This window comes from Crinia signifera, chromosome 1 (assembly GCF_055691185.1).
Source record: "Crinia signifera chromosome 1, ASM5569118v1, whole genome shotgun sequence".
In the NCBI taxonomy this organism is placed as follows: domain Eukaryota; kingdom Metazoa; phylum Chordata; class Amphibia; order Anura; family Myobatrachidae; genus Crinia; species Crinia signifera.
Genome location: NC_139217.1, coordinates 412,974,267 through 412,989,919, shown reverse-complemented (window position 1 = coordinate 412,989,919; position 15,653 = coordinate 412,974,267).

The window sequence follows — 15,653 nt, the reverse complement described above, 5'->3', positions numbered from 1 at the left end:
TGGACGCAGATGTGACTGTGGTTGCACTTCTCTGATGTTCTGCAGATACCAGTACAAAGCCCTTCCTAGGTATACATCCGTGCATATGAGTGTGCAAGGACTCAGTTGCGTACTTTGATGCTGTCATTCCCCCGGTAGAACCAACCTATGGCAATTTCCTATGGCCTCCAATGTCATTGGCCACCAAAGTGAATTAATGAGCATCTGTGTATGCAAACAATTCAGTGGCACATCAGCAGCTTTCTTCAACCGGGACAAGGCAGTTATTTGGCTCTGCTCTGTTTCCCCCACCTCTGCATACACGTATGGGTATCACATCCAGCACCCGGGGTATGCAGCCTGCTAACCCTTATAAGGAGGACTAATTTGCAGCACTTTTTCAAGACATTTCAGGATTTTTACGCACTTACAGTAGCAAAATAAAAAAAATAAAAAATAACTGTGCACATTGGCTTTGCATGCAACTCCACACAGATAGTGCCTTGTCTCTTATAGAAATCATGAGGCGATAAAGCAGTAATGCTAACCATCACACTAACCATGCTGCCTAGTTATATAAGAAACACAGACAATGCATCCAATGCAAGTTTCGCAATAGAGATGTTTCGCATTCGCATGTGCAGAAAAAAAATAACGCTTCCCCGTGTGAACGTGCTGGGGAGCGAATGAAGCAGAATGACCCCCTAAATCTGGTTTGCAAATTAATTTGTAAAATACAATACAATACGTATCTATAGGCACTGTCTTTAGCTGCTGCTCAGGAGGGAATTGTGGAAACCCTCTGTGAATATCAAAAGTAGAAAAAAGGGGGGTTTGAGCAGCGCTGGGCTTCACTGAAAGAACCACTAGTGTCCAGATAAATGTAACAATTTATTAAATACACAAATACTGTCAAATAAAATTAAAAATGTATGCACTCATAGTAGCAAAATAATAATAATAATAATAATAATAATAAAAAAAAATAACTGTGCACATTGGCTTTGCATTAAACTCCACACAGATACAGGTTGAGTATCCGGTATCCAAAATGCTCGGGACCAGGAGAATTTTAGATAACGGATTATTCCGTATTTCGGAATATTTTAATATTTCAATAATGTTTTTTTAAAGTATCTTGCATTTATGCTGTATAAACACATCAACCATGAAATACACACAAATATATTTTATTTGTTCAAAAAACAAGGTTTCAAAACATGAAACAAAGATTGTGTACTATCTCAGGCACTGGATTTGAATGCCAAGCAATCATTGTCTTGCACATTTATATATACTGTCAGTTACATATCATGTCCTCAGTAGTGCTGTTACAGATGTCCCCAGTAGTGCCAGTAACATATCATGTCCCCAGTAGTGCCAGTTACATATCATGTCCTCAGCAGTGCTGTTACAGATGTCCCCTGTAGTGCCAGTTACATATCATGTCCTCAGTAGTGCCAGTTACATATCATGTCCTCAGTAGTGCTGTTACATATCATGTCCTCAGTAGTGCTGTTACAGATGTCCCCAGTAGTGCCAGTTACATATCATGTCCTCAGTAGTGCCAGTTACATATCATGTCCTGAGCAGTGCTGTTACAGATGTCCCCAGTAGTGCCAGTTACATATCATGTCCTCAGTAGTGCTGTTACAGATGTCCCCAGTAGTGCCAGTTACATATCATGTCCTCAGTAGTGCCAGTTGCATATAATGTCCTCAGTAGTGCTGTTACAGATGTCCCCAGTAGTGCCAGTTACATATCATGTCCTCAGTAGTGCCAGTTACATATCATGTCCTCAGCAGTGCTGTTACAGATGTCCCCAGTAGTGCCAGTTACCTATCATGTCCTCAGCAGTGCTGTTACAGATGTCCCCAGTAGTGCCAGTTACATATCATGTCCTCAGTAGTGCTGTTTCAGATGTCCCCAGTAGTGCCAGTTACATATCATGTCCTCAGTAGTGCCAGTTACATATCATGTCCTCAGCAGTGCTGTTACAGATGTCCCCAGTAGTGCCAGTTACATATCATGTCCTCAGTAGTGCTTTTACAAATGTCCCCAGTAAGTTTTCAGCAAAGAATTTTTTTTATCACTTTCTGCAATGTATGGTTTTCGGAATGATTCGGATATTCGGATAAGGGATACTCAACCTGTAGTACCTGGGTTCTTATAGAACTCATGAGGCGATAAAGCAGACCGCACTTTTTACCCGTTATTTTGCCGTTTTTTTACAGTTTTAAAATGGTAATTTGTGCAGTCTGAAAGGTGCATAGTGAATTTACCGGTTCGATTAAACTGGTATTTGTAAACGGTAAAAAAGCAGTGTCCTACCCGTTTCAGACCCGTTTTTTTTCATCCACTGTTTTCTATGGGTTAAAGCGGGTTCAGTGTTGTGAAGGAACAAAAACCGCATTGAAATACCGTTTAAGGACAAAAACTGCACTGAAATACCGTTTAAAGACGTGGTGTGAAAGGGGTTTTAGCTGGCAGACCCGTTTCTAGAAACGTTTTAAAATACCTGGTCAAAGCCAGTTTTGCGGTCTGAAAGCAGCATAACTGTGCTGCCTAGTTGTATAAGAAACACTTAGACAATGCATCCAATGCCAATGTGGTGGAAACCACCTGTTCCTGACCAGCATTCCAAAAGACAGTACAGGACCCTGCCGTCTCCACCTTTGCCAGCGAAGTGCTACTCGCCCATTGTGGCCCATTCAAGATGGACTGTTTATCTGCCAGACCAGGGTAACCAATATCCCAAGCTGGGTAATATTCCAGAACTATACTCATCTAAATGCTAAATTCCTAACATGCCCAATTTATACCAATAGAGATTGGAGATCACAGAGGCCTCATCAGAGACCAGATCTATAGCGGAGAACGTCTCCTTCTCTACATAAAGCAAGCAGGACTGAATTGTTGCAATATTGACCATTGCTTTTATAAATATTTTTAATTTTAATTTTAATTTTTATTGTATTTGACATTAGTATTTGTGTATTTAATAAATTTTTACATTTATCTGGATACTAGTGGTTCTTTCAGTGAAGCCCAGCGCTGCTGACACCCCCCTTTTTCCGCTTTGCTAATTAACCTGAATCACCACGTGGTGGGAACTACCTACTTAGATTGCTATCTGAGGAATATAGAGCATTTGAGCCTATAGGTGCCCATACATGGTACAATAGTGCTGTGCGATGCAATGCGCGCTCCTGTGGGTATCCCATCGCACAGCACAAAAAGTCTGTGCAGCCTCTGCTTTTAGTACTAGATTGCATTGTATCTAGTACAAAAAGTACGGTGCTGTAGCACATTGTATGCTTAAAGGACGGAGTTCATCGCACCTTATCTCCCAAAGGGCAATGATTATTGGAATAACACCTTAATATGTCTGATGGCAATGCTTGTGCAATGTGTGATACCAAGCTTTTTATCAGCTATGCTCATGGTTTTCTCCAGGCACCAGCGTAAAAGAACTGTGAGGTGTAGATAGACCTGGCTTGGGACTTAATACAGAGCAACCTTAGAGGTTAATGTGCAAGGGGAACCGGGCTGTGAATGTGGATATCTGGCTCCCAGGTTGACTTCCTCTTTATATTACAGCCTTTCTGCTGTTCTGTAGGGAAGATTACCCTGACAGGCAGATAGCTTGTAATCAAGATTGTTGACTGTGTGATATGCTATCTCCTAGGCTAATGGGTCAATATTGTTTATTTGCTAATTGACATTAGAGGATCTGGTGACAGATGTCTTTCAATACAGAATAAAGCACTGTAGAGCTTTGCAGGGATGGGCTGCAGTAGTAAACGAGATAGTTTAACAATAGCCTAAATTGTCATTTCCATCTCTTTTGTTTTATCTGCCCAATGGCGTAAAAAACACTGATGTGATTTTCCTCTAACTCCTCCACTGAAGATTTAATGTGAGGTGCACTACTCTGTCTTGTAAGGACACATATATACAATGTGGGCTGATTTAGAATTGAGTTCAACCCCCCCCCCCCCCCCCCCATCAAAAAAAAAAAAGAAATAACTTAGCATCTTGGTATGACCATAATGCACTGCAGCTGTAAGATGTACAGAGAAATTTAGATGCGGGATGGCCGAGTCTACACTGGTTGCAGATGGGTTGCCAACTGGTTTCAGATCTTGCCAATGCAGACAGTATTTCCCTTGCTGCTGAAAAAAATGAATGTGTTTGAACCCCTAGCATTGAAACATAGTTCGTGTAGACAGTTACTGTATTTCCCCTGAACTCAGAGAGTAGATTTTTTTGTCTCCACGAAGGTAGAAGCCTGAAGAAGAGACACTGCTGGCCACTTTGGGATGTGGGATGGGGCTGTCAGGTCATTAGGCCCTGCCCACACCATGAAAAAACACTGCGATTTGCAGATCCGAGGACAAGTGGTGGGGCGTAGTTTTGTTGTGTTTTAACCCTTTGAGTGCCAAGTAAATTTGTCAACAAAGGTGTGAAAATTGCCATGCTAACATTTGTGTTAATCATAATGACCTGTAACCTTATATCAGGGCCATCTTAATGTATGGGCTTAATGGGCATCTGCCCAAGGGCCCCCAATTCTATGGGCCTTCAAGCTGGGGCATATTGGGTTGTGGCCATCAGGGCCGTGCGGTGAGGCAAATGGCTTCGGAGTCCCTGGCAGGTACCAGAGTCAGATTTGCACACATGAGCCATGGGGTACATGCCAGAATTACACACATGTGCAGCAGTATATACTGCTGGAGATTCGATGAGTTTTGAAAAGAGATGTGCCGAAAAGATAGCCAGGTGAGGCACTGTCTCACCTGCCATAGACTTTTTAGTCCAGAGTTTTGACTATAAAAATTATTAGAATGATAAAAATAAGATTTTTTTAATATTTTATTTGTATTTTTGACATATTTTAAGAATTCAAAACTCTGGCATATACATTAGTATGACAGGAAAGGCTGTGCCTCACCTGCCTCACCCCACCGCACACAACTGGTGGCCATCTGCCTTCTGAACCTTTTGGGAGGCAGTAGAGAATGCTGAGCTATCCACCTATCAGAGTCCAGCATTCTCTACCTGCCCCAAAATGCATTGCTTTGCCCGCCCCGGCCAAGCGGGATGGATGGCCATCCTACAATGCTGTTAGGATGGCCCTGCCTTATATAAGAAATCTAATCTCTTTTGAACCAACATTTTTTATTTGAATGTATATAACAAATGTGAGCGAAAATGGCATTTAGCGGATGTTTTGCATATCTGACTCTCACAGAGATGTCGGCACTGAAAGGGTTAAATAGATGTTTTATTTTGTGTTTTTTTATTCTATTTTTGTAAATTAGCATTTTGTTATAATACGCTGTGTTGTTTGTATGAGATTGATATAGACTTTGTTCTCTTTAATGCCTATATTCAATATAAAATTCAACCTTGAGTGCTCTACTTTATATTTTGGTTTCTTTTCCAAAACTTCTAGTTCTTCTCACTATAGTATGAAAAGCAAACATTTAGATTTTCTATTTGTATAATATTATTTTGTTTCTATCACTCCGTCAGGGACATTGTGTCTTGAGTGAATACTATTCCCATATACTGTATATGCTACGATAAATATTGCTGTAAGCATTCCCTAAATGCTACTTGAGACATATTGCAGAAGTGCTATATTTGTCTGTACTTTTCAAAGAACAAAATATTCAAGTAGACAAACATTTTTGTAATTGAATTGCATTTTCATCATTTTTTAATAAAAAGCACTGGTGAAATGTAATGTAGAAGCTTCATCTCTGCTGTCAGTTTTCTGGAAATATGGTTCACAGGATCAATGTTCAGAGTTCAACTAAGAGGCACTAAGTAAGATGGAAGAAAACGGTAGAAGACAAATCTAATCTAACTCTCTCTGCACAAGTAACATCTACCCCAACTGCAGTGCACACGGTTTTGTCTAAGAAGGAATTTGCCAGAAGGAGTGAGCCAAAATAAGGCCCAAAAGCATCTGCGTAATAAAATAGATTTTTGGTCTGGCTTGGTGTTCTAGTTTGGTATGGTACGGTAACATTTTTCTGGAAGCATTACAGTAGCATATGTATGTATATAGCGCTATATAAAATTACAAACTCAGGGGTAGATTTATTAAGTTCGGTGATGTGATAAAGTGTCTGGTTTTTATCACCGGCCAATCAGCTCCTAACTGTGAAGTTACAGGCTTGGTTTAAAAAATGACAGGTAGGAGCTGATTGGCCGGTGATAAAAAACAGACACTTTATCAATTCCCCAAGCTTAATAAATCTGCTCCTGACTGAGATCTGTTGTTTTGGTTGTACGTAAAGAGCACAGGTGGTCTCAGTTTCTATTCAAAGTCACTGAAGTAATTTTATATATTTACGTTGGAACAGTAATGTGTTATTCTTACAGTGCACAAACATTATCTATCTATCTATCTATCTATCTATCTATCAGTGGCGTAGCTACGTTTTGGGCGCCCCCCCCGCCGTTAGGGGGGGGGGGCGCCCCCCTCGCCGCCGCCCCGCCAAGCACCCCTACCCCCCTGCCCTGCCGCCCCGCCGCCTCGCCGCATATGCAAACCCCCCCCCCCATCCCCCACAGACTTACCTATCGCGCTGGTCCCGGCGGCTCCGTTCTTCTGCTGAGGACCACCACAAAATGGCCGCCCCCATACAGCAGACAGTTTCAGAGAACTGTGTGCTATATGGGGGCGGCCATTTTGTGGTGGTCCTCAGCAGAAGAACGGAGCCGCTGGGACCAGCGCAATAGGTAAGTCTGCGGGGGATTGGGGGGGGTGGTTAACTATAGCACCACAGCCCCCGGCGCCCCCATATGCACAGCGCTCCCCCGAGGTGGCGGGGGCTGCGGTGCTATAGTTACGCCGCTGCTATCTATCTATCTATCTATTATACTGTTGGGATACCGCCAGTGTGATTACAGCATGCGTACCACTGGGATCCTGGCGGCTAAGGTAGTATATAGCGATATACAGTATGTTGTAGGTTGTTTGTATTTCTTTTGTGTCTGTTTTTTTACAAGGCTAGCTAGCATATGGCCATTGGATTTCCTATGATTGCTGCTGCATTGTTGTGATCAATGGGAAGGTCCCATACATTTGATGATCATTAATTAACTGCTGGGTGTTAATCCCTGAATGGCTATGGTATATATGCCTGGCTTGCTTTGGTGACACACTGAAAAAGTTTGTAGCTGTCTTGACAACGGCCCTCTGGGGTTGAAACGTCGACCATGCCATTTCGTCCTTCTGATTAAAAAGCAATTTTACCTTCTGTGGTGGTGAGTGCCCTGTCTGGTTTAAAACCCAGACATGTTGCTAATATACTGCATATATACCCACATACCTCCTCCAGGGGAATACAATGCTCTGTTTCTGGACTCCCTTCTTAATTTTCTTATTGCTGTCATCTTTGGTAAACTAATTAAGTATAACAAAGATCATAGGTGGTGGCCATCACAAATTAAGAAGAGGCCAGGAACATAGTATTTTGTCCCTCCTGGGGAGGTATGATTTTATATATATAATGGTTGCCTACCTGACCCTCTCCTTCAGGGAGACAATGCTCTGTTCCTGGACTTCCCTGGTAATGTATGATTGCCATCACCTGTGAGGAGCCAGGTAATTGATAAGAAAGGTGTTTCACCACAGGTGATGGCAATCATACATACATTGGGGCAGGTGTATTAGGCTTTAACAAGAGATAAATGCAAGGGTGATAAGGAGAGATAAACGCCCAACAAATCACCTGCTAACTGCCATGTTACAGGCTGTGTTTGAAAAAGTCAGTAAGGAGCTGATTGGCTGGAGGTTTACCTCTCCTTATCACCCTTGTATTTATCTCTTGCTAAGTCTTAATGCATCTGCCCCATTATCATGTGACTTCTTGCTGGTTAATCGTAGACCCAATTTAGGGTAATGGTGGTGTGGGGTGTGGGGTGTGGTGCCCCTGGACTGGTTGGGCTGGGTGGCTCTAGTGCGGCACACCCTTACATTACCTTACACAGCACGTGCGTCCCAGTCCCTATCGCTGGCGCTCGCCAGTGAAAGGGATCTGGCGGGCGCCGGCCAAGGATGGCAGCGGCTCCATCTGTACATATACACATACACGTTCCAATGTCGGAACAAATGTCTTTTCCTCAAGTGTGTACCCAGCTTAAGAGAGTTACCCATCTCTGCCTTAACTCCTCCACTTGAACCCACTATACCACTCATTATACTGTGCCTATAGTCTGTAGCATTCACGCAGAGTCTCCTGAAAATATAAACTTGTTCCTTTCCTCTAATAAACTCACTGAAAGGGAATACTTAGAACAGTAAAATAGTGTCAGACGACATGTGAAACATATGGTCTGTGGGACGCCTACTGGCATTTTAAGTTTCTGGGTAGGTAACCGAAATCACTTGTTTCCATAATGCTGTTTAGTAGACATTGCTGATTCTCCCGGCTTAAATGTCATCTTACAATAAGGCTAGTATCCAATTACCCACGGTCATTGACCTTGGGTAATTGCTTCACTGAGGACTTTCCAGTTAGTCCCGTATGCCAGAACGTAATGGGACAAACAAAGCAGAATCCCCAATAAGCAGCCCCAGGAGTTTCAGCCTATAACACTTAGGTCCAGGAATTAAGGCCTTAGGGCGAGATGTATCAAATGGAAAATGCGGTAAAACCCCGGTTTTACCGCATTTTCCAATGTATCAAAAATGATACCGCACTGAAGGGTATCTATAGAAGCCTATGGGCTTCTTTTCGCCACCCGCCGACGCAAACCTGCCGATTCGCCGACCCCCCCTCTGGCTTACCTTCCTGAAGGGTCCTCCTGGACCCTGGAAGGTAAGCCCTGCCTCCTTCCGGCTGCATGGGGGAGGAGGAAGCGCCGGGGACAGCATGCATAGCTGTCCCCGGCATGAGGGGAGAGCGTGGCGGCAGGGAGGTGACGGAGACCCCCCGCACACCAGTGTACAGGTATCGCGGGGGGCCTCCGTCACCGCACGCGATGCCAGCCGCATATGTTAGTACATATGCGGCAGCATCGCGGCGGGGGGGGGGGGGGGGCGGCGAAGGGCGGCGATGTATTTGAATACATCCCGCCCATAATCTGGTTCATTCGCTGTGGCCGCTCGTTTGCACGGGGACGATTTTTTGTGCATGTGCAGCAGTATTTCTGCGCATGTGTACAGGCTGGGAGCGTGCAAACTCTGCGCTTAATCTGTTTGACGATTGCACGTTCCAAGCCTTCCGAGCGGGGGGTGGAGAGAGACGTGGGGTACTGGCCACGTTTCATAGACTTTCCAAAGAAAACGCTGGGCGTACATATGTAAATGCAGTCTAGATGCATGTGTGGATGTCAGCTGCCCCCCATATCACTGCATTTCTTCGTTCATATGTATGAAGGGTCTGGACCACCTGTAAAAATCGTGTGCCTTTCGCATCATTCAGTGGTCGGCGATCATCGAAAGATGGGGGAGGTTCCCACTGGCATGCGAATGTTGTTTATGTAAAACTTCCATTCTTGTGCCGGACAAATGAACCCGGTGGGCATACCACCATGAGCCGGGCATGTTCTGGATGACTCACAAGGGTGCGAATTCGCACCCGAGCGAGTCAACCAGAATAAGGCCCTTAATCCCTTATGCTGTGTTATCAATCTATAACAGGCCATTCACTGCACAGTAAAAACCGGCTATAATAGGATAGCTCGATAGTACTATCTGGCAAAAACATAAATAAATCTTTCACCATACACTAATTTACTGCATGTAATTGGATATCCCCTTGTTTTTCTTCTTCGGGTCATTTTCTCATCTATCATGATTGTCTCATTAATATTGTTTTTCATAATTTAAATCACAATCCTAATTTATGACTCATTTATTACACATTGAAATGAAACAATCCCTGTTTGCAATGGAGTCATATCTTTGCTTTAGCTAAGATTTCTGGTTCATTTTTAGCAAAGGTCATATTACACATTAAACACACCTGAGATGAGTGGTTAGCACCTATACAAAGACACACTGATAATATCCGTATGTACAATACTTACTTCTTACTATCAAGCTGCAAAAGTCTTTTGATAAAAAAAAGCAACATTTCTTTGGCTCAAGGTCAGGGTGATAAGAATAGTGTGGTAGTCAACTGGACTCCTCCTGTATCCCGCTCACACCGATAGCAATCATCAGCCTCCCGCTTTCACAGGTATGTCCAAAAATAAGATATTATCAATACAATACACCTTTAGGACACAAACACTGCCATAGGAAAACACTTTACTGATATTGCTGTGTGCTTGGCTAGGATTACAGGGGTAAGTGCTGTGTCAATGCTGGTTGAAGATCCAACTTACCATCCTTCACATTTTACTGTCAGGCAAGTGGAAGTGGCCCAAGCAATTTTAATGGACTTAAAAAAATATGAGGTAGATGTATCAAACCATGGATGAAGTTAACTTGGAGAGATATAAACTACCAGCCGATCAGCTTCTAACTGCCACATTACAGGCTGTAGCCCTCTTTCGGTTCACTCGCAAAGGCAAATTTCTTCTCAAATGGACAAAACCATGTGCACTGGCGTACCACCATTTGCAAGGTGGGATCTGGTTCACACGCATTGGTGCGAATTCGCATCCGACCGAATGAACTAGAATAAGGGCCAATATCTCTCCAAGACTTGCTATACCTCCCTCTATATACAGTATTACATCATGCCCAAAACATTACTGTAGTAGCTCACAGGAAAAATGTCCGGCCTCTCCCAGTTCTATGTTTTGTGAACAACAAATCTATTCCTGTTTGCTACTGAACAAACTACAGCACATTTCTGACCACACCGCTGTGCTATGTGCTACGTTCTATGCACCATACTCAGAAAAAAATGAAAGACCATATAAATAAGTATAAACTAAATCAAATTTACATGTAATATGCAAAACTGAACTCTGTATATAACTTTAAATAGATACCTAAATACCAGCTGGTGCACTTTTATTATATATAATTTTAATAATATTTATTAATATTTATATATTTATATATTTACAGTTTCTTATATAGCGCAGCAGATTCCGTTGCGCTTTACAATTGTAGACAGAGATAAAACAAACTGGGTAACACAACAGACAGACTTGGAGGTAGGAGGGCCCTGCTGCAAGCTTACAATCTAATAATACATAAGAAATAATGGCAACATTTATATTTTAATGTCAATTCCGGGGAGAATGCATTTACCTTAATAATTTACCTTTTGGGCTTAGTTTTCCTTTAATACTTTCCCTTCAAACCTAAAATACGACTTGCTGTAGAGAAAATAACCACTTACAGTAGATTAAGTTCTGAGCATTGGGTACAGTGTTCCGGTTGTGAGAAAAGATGAAGGAGAATGAGCATTAAGTAATAAAATGATACTTGCCTGGGGAACTGAAACATTTTTGGAGAGTTATTAATACCAAGGGCAGATGTATCAACTGTGTTAACTGGGGGGATTAAGGGCCTTTTTTTTATTCATTCGGTCCTTTGTGCGTTCGCACGGAGGACCGATGTTTAGTGTCTCCACATGCACAGGCGCGTTTCTGTGGGCAGCTGACATCACCTGATGTCAGCTGCCCGCCCCCTGTACTTGCACCCTTGCGCCCTGCCCGCAGTGGGTGCCGGATGGCTCCCCGACAGTCATTACTCCGACGTCGGAATCCGGACTGCTCCCTTGTGGGGGATCACAACCCCCATAGAGGGAGAATAAAATCCGTGCCTGCAGAGTGGTGAGCGCAGCGAGCTCGCAAGGGGCTTCATTGCTCTCCCCCCGCTGTGCAGTCGGGATTCTGACGTCGGAGAAATGATTGTCGGAATCCCGACTGTCGGTGTGTCATACCACAACCCCCGCAGTTTAGAGTATCACTCTGAACTGCGTGCCTGGGAGAAACCATTCGATGGTCGGAGACCATTGAATGATTTCTCCCTGCCTGCAAATGGATGATTATGTAAATCATCTATTCGCAGCTGTGCGAGGGTGGTGGTGGCCTGCACTGCGGGTGGAGGGTGGCGTCTGATGGACTGGCAAGGCTGCGATTTTCGCAGCCTTGAAAGTCAATCAGAATAAGGCCCTACGTTTTTTCATATGTATTAACAGAGCACCTAACATGCACTAGGGACAGCCCGCTGAGTAACGCTCGCTGGGGCTGTCCCCTGCAGTAATTAGCTCCCTGGCCGCTTCGCTAGCCCAGGCCTAGCAATGTCCTATGCGCACTGCAGGGACAACATTAGCCCTGCTGCTGGCTCCGGGCTGTGCTGTATCTCGCAATAAAAGCGAGATCTCTTGCATGCACAAAGAGCCGGCCAGGGGGAGAGAAGAGGTTTTTTAAATGCGCATGCACAGGGCTGCCTGGGGTGTCGATCAGGAGAGCCGCTAACGCTGGGCGATACACTAGGTGTAACCAGTGCCGTCTTTCCCATTGGGCACGATGGGCAGTTGCCCAGGGGCCCTAGGACCTAGGGGCCCCCAGCCCAGCCCAATGGGAAAGATGGTGGCCGGGGTCCGGGAATCCGCTCACCCTCGCTGGGGGATCCGGGCAGGGGGATCAGGGCGGTGGCGGTAGCTAGAAGCCTGATTCGGTGAAGCTCTATTTGCCGGCGGGAAGCGCTGTTGCATTTGAATAGACTGGCCGGACGCTGATTGGCTGAATTCAGAAAATCAGCATCCGGCCAGTCTTTGAAAAGGCAACAGCGCTTCCCACCCCGCCGGCAAATAGCGCTTCACCTCCTAGCTAGCAGTGAATTTAATTTCGGGGGTCCGTGTGCCGGGGTTCTGATCACCCTCACTGGGTGATCCGGCAGGGGGATCAGGGCATCGGTGGCGGTAGCTAGGAGCCCGAAGCGGCGAAGCGCTATTTGCCGGCAGGGGGGGGCGAGAAGCGCTGCTGCATTTAAAATGACTGGCTGAATGCTGATTGGCTGAATTCAGCCAATCAGCATCCGGCCAGTCTTTTCAAATTCAACAGCGCTTCCCGCCCCCGCCGACAAATAGTGCTTCGCCGCTTCGGGCTCCTAGCTACCGCCACCGCCGCCCTGATCCCCTTCCCCAGCGAGGATGGTCGGATCCCCGCCACCCGGCCACCATCTTTCCCATTAGCGCTATTTGCCGGTGGGGCGGGAAGCGCTGCTGCATTTGAAAAGACTGGCCGAACGCTGATTGGCTGAATTCAGCCAATCAGCGTCTGGCCAGTCTTTTCAAATGCAACAGCGCTTCCCGTCCCGCCAGTTAATAGCGCTTTGCCACTTCAGGGCAGGCTCCTAGCTACCGCCGCTGCTCTGATCCCGCTGCCCGGATCCCCCAGCGAAGATGATCGGATCCCCGGCCGCCGGAAGCTGACTGGCTGCCGCACGGAGCCAGAGAGGTGAGGGTTGGGGAGGTGACTGTGGGCTCCTGGGCAAACTAATTTGGGGGGGGGGGTCCAGTGAACTAGGTTGCCCAGGGGCCCTTCCTAATGTTAAGACGGCCCTGGGTGTAACAGCTCTCCTTATCGGCAAATGGGGAGTTAATACATTCGGCCGTAGCCGGTGCCCGCTTCTCCTCGCAGGAGAAGCGGGACCCGTTATTTTTAAAATGTAAAAGGAATGTTAATAGATCTGCCTCCAGGTGAGATGGAGAAGAACTTGTGGCTGATTAATACCAGGTGAGATGGAGACTAGACCTCAGCCATCCACAGAAACTGTGTAATTCACTTACTAAAGGGATTATTTTGTAACCCTGCCCCTGATTAGCAGCAATATGTCACAAGCGGTGGGGCGTACAAATGAGGTGCACATTCATCAGGTGCAAGTGCCCTATGGGATTTTTTTTAAATGGTGTCAGTTATAGAATGTGTGTAAAAGTGACATGACAAAAGGAATATAACTACAATTAAGGGCAACATATGGGTGTGTAGCATTTGGGGGGCAGACCCTGTTTCTGACGGGTGTGTGGTGTTTGAAGTGCTGTGTGCCCACCAATGTCTATGCCTGGGGTGTGCTTCATCTGCTCCTGTCCTCTTGTGATTGGTGCTGGGGCTTGTGCCTCATCACCATCTGTCTCCTCAGTAACCCGCATTCAGCCAGGGCCGGCTCTACCACTAGGCAGCTTTAGGCAGCTGCCTAGGGTGCTGGGATCTGGGGGGGCACCATCAAGTCTACAAATCAAAAAATCAAGGATGTCTATGAGCATCCTTGTTGTCCTTAATGCAGGTGGTGGCTGAGGAACTTCTAAGTCCTCTATACTTTCCCTTGAGTCATACTTCCTACATTGCTGCCCCCTCCTCCTTGTACTCTGTTGTGTGTGGCAAAGGGGAGGGTGCAGAGGACCTCCAGGGAACTTGGCTACCTTCCGGGGAGGGGGGGGGGGGGAGGGGGGATTGGAGGACCACGTAATAAAAAAATTTGAGGGGGGAGGTGGGGGGGGGGGTGGGGGGGGGGAGTTGAAGTTTTGCCTAGGGTACTGAGAAGCCTTACACCAGCCCTGCATCCAGCACTCCTACCACAGCACCTCTGGTCACTCTGGATACAGATCTCCATTTGTCTCTATGCTCCATACTGAAGGCTTCAGTGCAGGTGAGCTGGGGGAATAGGGTGAGGCCTCGTTCCTCCCCCCGCACTATGTACCCTTATCTGTGCATGTATTTGTGATTGCCCAAGGTAGCAAACGCACCTCTGAGCATTTTCAGGCTATCAGTCCACCACCATAGGCGTGCACACATTGAGTGTTAGGGTGCACAGGCACCCCCTAATGCTGTGCCCCCACCCCACACTTATTGCTGCTAGTAATACCAGCAATACCTTTTACCAAAGACTTTTGCTTTTTAGACCTGTATTTCATTAAAATAAGCGCCCATCAATCAATTATGTGTTTTGCATTATTTATTGTATTACACCATTGTCATATCACTACACATCTGTGTCATACAGATATGATTTTGACTTTATTTGCATGTAATGTTACACAGAGTAATTAGAAGATTAAAACTGAAATAGGCAGGATATAATGGTGTGGGTGAGAGACGTTTTATATTGTAGTGAGTGCACGCCTGATTGGCGGTGTTAGACAGACCCAATGGTTGTGTTAGACATGCCCAATAGGTGGTGCTAGGCACACCGCTTTGACAGTGCACCTCCTAATAAAATGTGCTGCGCACGCCTATGGCCACCACACGTGTGTTTGCACGTAGGATAAGTGTGCAGTATGGTCAGTCACAACTGTTGCACCAAGGATAGAGCTTGTGTGCTGATTATGAAGATTATGATGCTATCACAAATGATATAAAGGGAAGGGGTAGCCACATAGATGCGGCTGACTCTAAACAAATAAAACACACATCTATTTTTGAGCACACAATGCAGCTGCAGATAAATTGCTATGCGACTTTGAATAAGGCCCATTGTTTGACTAGACCAGACAAGTATGTGCAGACATGTAAATGTCCCCCCAGGTGCTCCACAGTACATCACTCAATGTCTCTTGGTCATTGCCCTGTGTAGATTACTGAAATAGTCCTCTGTACTCTGTCAGTAGGCCTTTGGCTCACTGGCTGCTAAACAAGAGGTTAGTCTATTATACTGTAGATAGGGATTTCTTGAGAAGGAACAGAACGGTTATCAAGGAATTGGAGAAGGCTATATTTAGAAAATGAAGATGTGTAATCAGCAC